The sequence below is a fragment of the Rhea americana genome, unplaced genomic scaffold (genome assembly GCF_003343005.1).
Source record: "Rhea americana isolate MKP2758 unplaced genomic scaffold, rheAme1 scaffold_151, whole genome shotgun sequence".
In the NCBI taxonomy this organism is placed as follows: Eukaryota; Metazoa; Chordata; class Aves; order Rheiformes; family Rheidae; genus Rhea; species Rhea americana.
This window is the reverse complement of record NW_028185606.1, coordinates 498,006-506,857: the sequence shown is the minus strand read 5'-3', so window position 1 is coordinate 506,857 and position 8,852 is coordinate 498,006.

The window sequence follows — 8,852 nt, the reverse complement described above, 5'->3', positions numbered from 1 at the left end:
GCGGGCCTTCCGGGGGCCGCGTCGCGGCCGCGCCGCCTTGTCCCGCCCCGGGGCGGGCGCTGCCCCCGCTCACCCCACCGCGGCCGCTGCGCAAGGCCGCGCGGGTCCCCGGCCTCCAGCCGTGCTGCCCCCGCGAAATCCGGCGCTTCGGCCGCGTCTGGCACTTCCCGAGTGGGGTGAACGTCCAAATAGGGGCCAAGCGCCCGAAGCAGGCGCTGYGGCCGCCCCGGCGGCCAGGCCCGCGGCGGGCTCTGCGGAGGGGTCTGGCGTCCCGCCGGCCGGTCACTCTGCGGGGACGCCGGGCAGCCGGCAGCAGCTCTTGGCCGCCGCGCGCGGTCACGGCCSTGCGGCATCGCGCCGCTGTCCCAGACGGGGAAGGCGAGCAGGGACACCGGTGCCGAGAGGACACCGGGTGAGTCAAAGCCCGGATGAGAAACCCAGAGCCGCTCGCTGACTCCTGATCCCATGGTCTAACCACAAGCCCGTCCTTTCCTGTCCAGGGACCTCCCGTTCCAAAGCCTTGCTCCCATTTACTTACAATTTTCAGAGAAAAGTGTATTTTCTGAAGCTGAAAYATCTCACAGCAACTCAGAGTTTTGGTGGCGGGTGGCCCGTGCGTGGGAGAGGGGACACGAGGRAAAAAATGGGGATCCCACTCGGCACCGCCTTTCTTACCGGGATCGTGTCGAACGCTAGCCGTGGTGCAGCGCAGTTACACGAGGAGGCAGACGGCGGCGGGCACCAGCTGAGTGCTGATCCCGTTGGTAGTTACGCCAGGCCACGTTGTCACAAGATGTCATGCATGGTCTCAACCAGGGTCCTGCTCAAGGACCGTGTCCTGGCTCTTCTCCGAGGCAAGTGGATTTTTAAAATGCCAACTGTGGTCACAGAAGCTCCTCGCAGTACCACACTCTTCCCTGGAAAATCCAGCAGAGGGAGGAGAAATATCCTACACATTTCCCAGCGAGGCAAAACTCCACAGTCCTGCGGAGTCAGAGCCCGAGACTTCGAGCGGTTCCTGCACAGACGGCCGGGCAGAGCGCGCTCGGCAGAGCGGATGCGTGTGGGAGTGGGASTTCGGGCTCCTGAAATTAAAGCTCTGTGTCCACCAGACAGTCACGGCGTGGGCCCTCCCGTATAAGCCGTCCTTCACATTCGCCCTACCCGGGCATCAGCCCCGACTTGTGAAACGAAACGGATGCCCTCAAATCCCTTTTGTTGCAGTTTGCCGAGGGGAAATGGCAGCTCGTTTCGTCTATCAGATAAGCGTGCGTCCAGYAGTAGTAGCTTCTTGTCTCTGCTGAACGGCACTGAGTAGAAAGCAGAGGCAGGGCTGTGGAGCGTCTTGCCTTCTTTTACATTACTCTCTGGTGAAGAAAACCGTGGCCGCTTYCCAACCGCTTTATGCTTCCCGTCCACGAGCAGGGGGAGGTCTCGCGTTAACGTGCGTGCGGTACGGGCAGGTACAGTCAAATGAAACGTGGGTGGACGACTGCGCGCCCGCTCAGGACGACCGTCTGWGGAACGGGCCAGCATTTCTTGGCTAGCAGGGTAGGAAACAAGATGGTCMGTGCTGCTTTTTCCCACTTGAAGCAATTCACATTCGATTCAAATTAATCCCTAGTGGAACCCCACTGGCTTCTGCTGAACTCTGACACAGCCGGGTCTGGCTCGTTGCATGCAGCAAAAGCCGCTTAATTAGAGCAGCAGCTCAGTTTGTTTGTTTTGTATCATCTTTATTAGCCACCACTTAAACTCGTAATTAAGGGCAGAATAGGGACTGCGAAAATGGCAGCTGGGCTGGGTTGGCAGCACCCGAAGCGTYCGGACGTGTGCGTCTCGCTTGGAGCTAGAGGTGTTGGTGCCTTCCTGGAGGCAGGCCCTTCCCTTTAAACCAGTACCTGGCTGCTAACAACCTTTGGAAGAGGGCACCAGCATCCTGGGGGAGACTCTGGCGGGCAAAACAAGGGCTGAGGGACTGAGAYCTGAGGCTCACGTGGTCACCGAAAACACCTGGACCTTCACCCCAGCAGCGAGCGCTGCTCGGAGATGTGAAGCTACATCTCTGTGTCGCTGCGGCTGTTATTACCATTTGGTTATAACCTTGTGTCCAGTGGAGGGATTTCCACACAGATGTTCCTACCAAAATGCCTGAGATGTTTTTATGGTCCAAAGTTGGCAGTCTGCTTCTGTATCACTCCAGTGTCCTAAATCTTCTCCTTGTAACCCTAAATCCTAGCTACGCTCCTTGGGCTGAAGGCTGGTGTGACCAGTACCAAAAAGTCGGTCTCTCTAGGTAACCACAACAGTCTCTCTAGGTAAGCACACAGCAGAGCATGAGTTCCTATTTATTTGCCTCTGTCTGTGCTCACAATAGCAAAGGAAGAGAACCCGCGTGTTCAGGCAACGCAGAAGAAAAATACAGCAGAGAGAAACTGGATAAATTAGTAAAATAGGCAGCCCAGGAGAAAGAAGCCTGCRTTCCTACAACTGTAGATAAATCTAGTGATTATTTGTTTCTCAAAGTTCAAGCCAAGTCATCTAACCTGGAGCTTGACAGGAAAAACAGGCATAAATAAATCRTTCCTTCCTTGTTGACCTCACTTCTTGCCCAAAGATAAAGCCCAAACTTTTCCAGCTGAGCACAAGCTAGTAAACSTATCCTTTCACTGACCCCATGTCCATCCCAGAACCTCCTCTGCACATGACACGTATCCGTCATCACAGCGCTGGCTGTCGTCAGCTCCCAGATATCCTGGGGACCAACTCTATCACCAGAAAAGTTAAAAGACTGCATTCTTAAATGCTAGTCCTACGCTCCTTGAAGATGATCCAATGCATGAAGAGAAACTGCCAGGTTTGTCACCGTCTCGTCTTTGCTTCTTAGAGCCAGTCCCGGAGTTTCGCAGATCAGTTCTGAAGGTTGCTGGAGGCTGGTTATTTTGGTTTAAAWGGAAGGCGGCAGCATTCTTCCAGAAAGGCAGCGATCATCAAAAAGAGAAATAGGAAATAAAATGAAACGAGTCATTTGGGCTTTAGAGCCAGCTAACTGCTTTTCACAAGCTGTTTTTTTTGTTTTGTTTTGTTTTTTTGTTTTGTTTTTTTTAATCTGGATATTCCTGACTTCCAGGGTGAGGGGCTAAGCTGTCCCAGCAGAGGGTTTGGACCTCTCCAGCAGACAGAAAGGAACCTCTGTCTTCTCTAACAAGGACTCTGCACAGATTTCTGAGAGCCTTATGCCCAGGCTTCGGGCACTTTGGCAAGGTCACCTCCAGCCGTTCCTTGAGCCCGTTCCGAAAGCTTTGTGTCTAACCCTGACCGCCCAGTGCCCGAAGACAAGAAACTCAGAATGAGAACTTCAAATTCCTCTACCAGGCTTTCTCCATTCCCCTCCTCCCCCAAATACCACAGGAGGGGAAAAGATCTGTGTTAAGCATGCCTCCAAAWTTGTTTTTGATAAAGGGGATGGAATGAGGACAGATTTCACTCTAAGAACATCCTGCTGGCAGCTCCTACACTGACGTAATGTTATCTTAGGATACTCCATTAGTCTCCTTGGGGTAGATTTTCTCAGGGAGAGAGAACATTTCTCAGCAAGTAAACAGAAATTCAGCCAGCTCTGTATGCTTTGGACTCCTTATATCAAGGTCCCAACATACTGGTGAATTAAATGCACCAAAAAAAAAGGAAAAAAAAAAAAGTTCCCCAAAGAAAAGAGTCCTGAACAATCCCAGTGGGCGCCCCGACACATGCAGATTCAAACGCTGGAAGTGGAGTCCCCCCTCCACCGCGTACAGCATTCGGAGAATCACCAGGGATATATTTGGAGCACGTTCTCCCCAGACTGAGTCATATTTCCTTCCTYGTAGAAGACCAAAAAGAGTTTGCCCCTAAAGGGCAGCGTTTCAGAAAGGGTGCAGAAGTCTGTTCGGCTCATGCCACCGGCTGGAGCTGTGGATCCTGAATGCTTGCCGTCTCTGTTGAGTTCAGGTGGACTTGGATTACCGAGCACRTATGAAAATAAGACCTAAGCTGAGTAAACAAATACTGATCTACCCAACCCCGGGTCACTGCTGCGACTTGTCCTTTGAAGTAGCATATTGAAGGGGCGGGATCCCCATGGTATGGTACGAACGCAGGGCGAAATACAGTCCTGCTGCGGGGAGTTTACAGCCCTAGCGCGGTCAAGAATCACACCTGAAAACGCGGGCCTCATCTGGTTGTCAAAAACCTGCACCTCTGAGTGGCTCGTGCTTTCCTGGCTGCCTCTAACACAGTATTTAATGACGGGCCCAGACCTTCCGAAAGGACAAAAAGTGGAGGGAAGCTAAAATAGCTGCGTTTCAGGCACAGGCAAGTTAGAAGTGGGTCTGGGTGGGAGGGGAGGCAGAGCCCGGCTGAGGGCAAAGCAGGGCGGTCGCTCAGCAGGGCCGACTTTCTCGAGATGATTAATGCTGACCTCCGCTCCACCATCGTTCAGGAGATGATCGCTCGTTCTCGGAGTGACGTGCGCAGAGGAACGGGTGTTCTGGTGATTTTCCAGGTACTCAGCCGTTCGACTGGAGGGAATTTAAGTGYGCCAAATTAGATGCGATACCTTGTGAGTGTCAGAGTGGAGGCGGCCSAATGAATTTTTCCYACRGTGTTCCAGTTAGATTCCCGGGGGCCAAATGTCCAGTTTGGCAAGCCAGCACAAACACACACACACACASACAAACACTCTTCARCAGCAAGCAGTTTATTAGTAGATACTTACAAACAGACYGACCCRATGGTAATCTCGAGAAGGACCACYYCAATGCTTGTCCCRATCGTCTGCATGGTGAGAGAGGCAGACRGCACAATCTTTTCGGGCATCTCCGAGGAGGCAACRTGGTCCTCTTGTGTAGCAGCCTCAATCTCCTTCAGAAAAATTCCAGTATTTATGATTATTTGCGGTAGGCRGGAGTCCCAGCACCTGGGGCCAGCAAGTGCAGGGAGTCTAGCCCAACTCCGCCCCGGTTGCACAACCGGGCTATGATACTGCGCCCGCGTGCAGACTTATTTCGGGGGCCACATTTGACTTTGGGGGTCGCTATTTCATTGCTCTTCAACTTCTGACCTTCATGTTTACTGCTTCTCACGGTTATTCTGTGGCTTCCAGCCACAGAATCCATATGCAACCAACCGCTGCTCTTTCTCACAGATTTCCAAGACCCTGTTAGTTACTTATTCGTATTCCGCTTAACACAGCAGTATTGTTCTAGGCTCTAAGAAGTTACAACACTAGACCATTCCCACCAAGTATCACGTAGTACGGATACACACGGTGGTGAATTGAGCGGGACGGGCCTTGTCACAAGCCAAGTCTTCGACCTTCGCAGGTCTTTGCAGGGTCGCAGCCCTATTTGTTAGCACCCGGTAGTGAAGAGGAGGGGGCAGTCGGTCTCTTGATGGTCTGAATTTTCCTCTGAAATTCACGCTGTAATTTCCTGCTGCCACTCGCTGCGGGCATGATCCCAGACCAGCTGAAGTCTGCGGGACCGCTTCTGCTGAGCAAATTGCGATTATTTCCCCAGTCRGACGGGTTTTCCTCGTTTCCTCTCCATTAGGATGGAAGGGTGGGAGCAACCCCTTCCGTGGAGGCACGGTGTCATGCGCCTGGCAGACAGAGCGTGCCAAGTGTTGGGAGAACAAGTCCTCGCAAGTCCACATTTTTAGGACCGGTTTCTGTTTCATGTGGCAGCAGGCTGGCCTCGACCCTGCGCCTGCCCCGACAGAGCGGGACAGCGAGGGCTGAAAGGGGATGGAGAGGGAGGAACAGCTGAGAGCGACAGTGATCCTGGCGCGGGTATAAATAGAGACAGAGCTGTTATCCTGATGAAATGAGACCAGATGTTTCTCTGAAATCCCTCTTCACTGCTAGTGAAAATTACAGTTTAGTTAAAACCGGGCTAAGTACGCGGCAAAATATTGTAGGCCTCCTAATGTCTGGAGGTCAGAGGAAACAGCGGAGGAGGAGCCGGGCTGGCAAACTGCCTCGCTGGGGCAGGGGCTGGGGGTAGCGACCCTGGGGCGCCGCGGCTGGCGAGGACGCCGCGGAGGATGCGCCGGGCACRGCCGAAGTCCGTGGAAGGGAGCCGAGTCCCTCGCTGCCTTTGTTCTATTTTTCTGCTTCCTATCCCRGCATTAATAGCCTGAGTTTAAAGCCGCTTTTGTGAGGCAGAAATTCTGTGTCAGCATATGTATCCTGGAGGCAGTTGGCAGGAGATGAAGGAAGGACAGCAGCAGCAGTTAAAACTGGGCCTTGGTTCTTTAATATTTAACTTTCCCTAGCGCTGGATTTTTTAATCAGCTGGTGAATTATCTGCCCTCCCAGTTCAAAGAGGGTTTTACCGCGGAGATTTCGGCTCTTAATCCCAGGGGCAGGAAGAGCGGAAGACTCTCTCGGAAGGTTTCAGGGCTCAATCTGGCCTCAATTACATCGGTGTAGATCAGCGAAGGGTGGCCAGTACAGACCGCGCTGGCACTACGTCGGGCTAAAGGTAACAAGTACTGAGCCCGGGTCAGCCTGTATCGGGAGAGGAGAAGTCACGAGTCCATAAAGCAGGGTAAGGTCCATCCGCGGGGAATTGCTGAGAGGATATAGGCATTGTGAGGCTGGCCCAGAATAGATGCTCACCTAAGCCAGTAGCCAGTGTCTGGCAGCGGCCAGCTGCAGATGCTTAGGAAGGGATATAGGAAGAGGGAGAGTATAAAGTGATCCTTTTTCCGGCATACCCTCCTGGCTTCCGGTAATCAGCAGTGGAGAGATTTCCTGAGCCGGAGGTTGCATGAATTTGTCTAATCCTTTTTTGAATTCATTTATACTTTTGGCCTCCGTGACATCCTGTGGCAGTAAGTTCCACAATATAATTATGTGTTGTGTGAAAAGTACTTCCTTCTGTGCRCTGGTAATTTCTCTCCATGCTCCTTAGCTCTGGTGCTGTGAGGAACAGCGAACAGTAAGTCCATGTCCGTGGCACGAAGGCAGAGACATCCCTCAGACCTCCTCCCGTCTCCGCTTGTCTCCCAAATTTTGTTCTTCCAGACTGGGTGTCTCTTCATTTCTTTCCTCAGGCTGCATCTCTTCCATCACTTCCACTGTCTTCATCACCCTCCTGTGTGCCTTTTCTCATTTTATTATTGCCCATTTGAGATAAACTCACTGAACTGAGACTTGCTCACCCTTGAAGATGTGAACTCGTTCTCCCGGAAGAAGCTCAGTTTGGAAGCTTTATGTTCTCAAGTCAGACTCTTCTACACCACATACGCTCTTTGGCTTCACGGAAATAAATACGCAGCTCTCTCCAAACAGTTTAACTTATTCTAAGGCTGAGTTAAACTCCAGTCCTAATTTAACCAGTGCCTGTGGATTAACATGATGTCCATAAGTGTATCAACTAAGAGGGCTGTTTTACACAGAGGGAATTCCATGCATGTGCTTACATTACGGTACATTTATGCCTGCACAAATCCCCTATGCACTGCTGGCAGAGCGGACYCCAAGCCAGAACAGCTGAATCGATGAGCATGAAACTCGGGTGTCTCTGATTTCCATGACATCTTTATTTACAAAATATGTCTATTTTTGCTACTGCCATGCCTGCAGAATCAACCTTCCTATTTTAGTCATCTCTGCTAGTTATTATTGTTTACATCACTGTGCACCAAATGCACAGATAGAAGAATGGATTTTGTTTTCTGCGGCAGCGTTCATCTCAGAAACCTCACTATCCAGTCAGCCCACYACCCATGCCCAGCCCTTGCATTTAGAATGGGTCGATCGTAGTCGCAGTCGCAAATAGTCCTCAGCTGATGAGAGCCAGTTGCTGGTGCCCTACACCCGTCCSGTGTAATTGTTGCCCTAGGGCTGTGTGGCAGCTTTTAAAATCTCTGCTGTTCCTCTTTGGCAGTAGCTCAGCAGCCACATCCTTCCCTCAGAAAAGGCCAGCTTCTCTTGCTCAAAGCGGCTTCGTCCCCCTTTCCCCTGCAGCTGCGTGTGCTAGCTAGCTGCGGATGCAGCAGGTAAACACCCCAGACTCGGGTGAGGAAGGGGCTTAGGACGCAGAAGGTTTCGGGAGGCTAAAAGAGAGAAGGAGGCGTGTGGGGAGAGAGGGAAGAAGGGAAAACCTTGAGTCATCTACTGGATGATGGCCCATAAATGATGAGCSCAGAGAATACGTATTGTGTTATACTGTCAGCAGCAGTGGAGCGAGCAGGGCAGAGAGGAGAAAAACTGGCATCGCTTCTTCTTCACGGTAGTTTTCTGCCAGTTTGTGCAGATGTCTCCTCTGGGAGGGACAGTCCCGCACACCCTGTTTCCAGCCCTTGGGAACCACGGATCAGAGCGCGTTCGGGCCGGGAAGGAGCCAGAAGYTCCTGGGCATCCCGGCAGCGCCGCTTCCGCGCAGGCTCCCGCCGGCAGCCCGGGGGCCAGGCCGCGCATCTTCCGCCGCCGAGGAGAGGCGAAGGAACCGTCCCGCGTCCGCCCCGGCGGGCGCCACGCTCCCGCGACGCCGCTCTTCCGTGCCCCCCACCCGCCTCCGCCAGCCCCCAGCCCGCTGCTCCCTTCCGACCCAAATAGACGCAGAGGTAGAGGCCCACGTGGAAATTAGATTCCCATGGGAATTATGGAAACGGGCAGCAAGGCAAAGCAGGCAGAGGCCACGGGGACAAGCGCTGCACGGGGGCACCGACCCGCCGCAGCCCGTCCCCATCGCGGCCGCCCACCATCTTCCCCCCGGCGCCCACCGCCCCGGGGGGCCCAGCGCGCCGCCTCGGCCGGCGATTACTCGCGCCTGGCTGGGCCCCGCCGCCGGCCCCGTCGAGGC